Source organism: Halyomorpha halys, unplaced genomic scaffold, assembly GCF_000696795.3.
Source record: "Halyomorpha halys isolate HHAL.00 unplaced genomic scaffold, Hhal_1.1 Scaffold493.1, whole genome shotgun sequence".
Classification (NCBI taxonomy): Eukaryota; Metazoa; Arthropoda; class Insecta; order Hemiptera; family Pentatomidae; genus Halyomorpha; species Halyomorpha halys.
The window spans coordinates 1,105,828-1,107,960 of NW_027111379.1; the positions used below are offsets into that span (position 1 = coordinate 1,105,828).

General features: G+C 28.7%; 1 protein-coding gene across 1 annotated transcript in view; it reads right to left on the reverse strand.

The window, feature by feature from the left end:
* Positions 1-994, reverse strand: part of LOC106683523 (lipid storage droplets surface-binding protein 2) — a 13,915-nt gene extending 12,921 nt beyond the window's left edge. Inside the window, exon 1 of the mRNA XM_014425038.2 lies at positions 775-994. The gene's annotated coding sequence lies outside the window, so the exon portion shown is untranslated. The remainder of the gene's footprint in view (positions 1-774) is intronic.
* Positions 995-2,133: the final 1,139 nt, after the last annotated feature.

The following is a 2,133-nucleotide window of genomic DNA, read 5'->3' on the forward strand; positions in this document are numbered from 1 at the left end:
TCTTTGGAGTTAAAAGGCAGTTTAGAAAGTGGAGAACAGTAAAATATCAATCAAAAAATCAGTAAAAATCAATTGAACAGTAAAAAATCAATTTTTTCAATATCAAATAAATATAATTGATAATTATTATTAAGTAAATGATTAAGTTATTTGCTGATGACGATTATGTTAAAAATGTCATTGAATTAAGCTCAATACAATCATTGAATGGAACTTTTTTTTAAACAAATCACAAATTTAACTTTTAAAACAAAGTTTATAACCAAACAGTTTTAGTTAAATATTGCTACTTCAGACTAAAAACAAATTGTTTGGTTTGAGACATAATGCTTGACCAAATTAATAAATTATGGTATTCATACTGTTTCCCAAAACTTTTTCCCTGGAATACACTCTCTAGGAATCAAAGTCACCTTTCATGGGGGAAAATGAGGTAACACATGGTAACTATGAAAAAACTATGCAATGAAAAAATAAATAAATATTAATGCCATATTATCGAAATATATTTAAAGAATTTTCCAAGTTAGAAAAAATTATATAGTTACTCTGAAAAAGGTTGGATGAGTTTAGATGTCTATTAGAATATGTTGGAATTTTTTTTAAGTATTAAAATCGTGTCCTTAATTCTTTCGGATTTGCAAAATATCTCACCTTAAGCGACAATGTGTTATTTTTCTATTAAAAATTATATATTATTTTACTTATTACAATTAAATTATAAATTATTTTTGATTATTGTTTGAAACATTATACATATGTTAGATGTCTTACCAGACTCTACTCCTACCGACGTACTCGTTCCTAACTGTCGATGAGAACTGAAACTAACACGTTCTAAATGTATCAAGAAGGTTCGCAATCAGATGATTGTGACATGAGCTGGCCAGCCTTCGAGGAGATGTCTTGGGAACTTTCTTATCTCTAGCTATCGATAGGATGGAGTTCAGTGTCCACTCTACACTACACACGCCTATGAATTTTCATCAGGTAACGTGAGGTCGATCACATGTGCGCTATCATTTTATAAAACTTTAATACAGATGACAAACGGACCTATTTTTTTCGTCAGAAATTGTCATTTCACCGAAAAGTTTTCCAATAGACAGGGGCTCTTTTACTAATAAACTTTTTGAGATAGGCTGCGAATTAGTCTAGTAAAAATAGCTTAGTTGTACCTAGAAGTAAATATAAGTTTCTGTTATTAGATTCTTAAGTGAAAATGATCGAAGAACACGATGGTAAAAAATTTACCCATTCTTGGGGTCCGTTTTCATGAATTTATTTTGGCAAATATGTAAACTGCTATTTGCAGCTAAAAATAATAATTATAAATTTCTTTACTGTTCATTTAACACGGTTCAAATTAAAGTCTAATAAAACTTCTTACTTAACATTTTTCGAGATAAGGGTTTTTCAAATAAACAAAAACCAACATTTTAAAAATGTATTTTGCTGATTGCCATGGAAACTGCTACACTTATAAAGGTAATTATAAAGTACTTTATGGTTTCAAATTGAGCCCTAACAAACAACTACACGTCAGTTAGTTCCTGCCTGAGACATCGAACTTTTCTCAAAATATGACTCATCTTCAATGTATGTTGTATACTGTAAAAATATTAATAAGTTGCGCTGAAGAGACGGAAAAATCTTAGAATGCTCATGTTTCACCAAATAATGTAATTATTCATTATTTTTATTATAATTATTTAATTGAAGGTAGAGTCTATTAGGGTTAAATTTGATGCTGTCTAAATGACCCATAAGATTGTTTATAATGATTATTTTCCAAAGAATAGTAGTGTTTCGTCTTTTTTTGGAAAAAAAAATATTGGTATTTGAAAAACTATTTATCGGAAAATATTGAATGTAAAGAGTTCTATTGGGATTAAAATTTTAGAAAATTCACTCTGCTGTAAAAAACACTACTTTGTTTTTCGAAAGGTTGGTAGTTTTCAATATATTTAGCAATGAATGAAAAATGAGTGAATATTTTGATTTTTAACGTCATAAAAAATAAACAAAACACTACAGATACACATAACATCCATTGAAGAATGGTGTCAAAACTGGAAAATCAAAATAAATCCTGCCAAATCCCACCAGATCACTTTTACTCTCCGTCGTAGT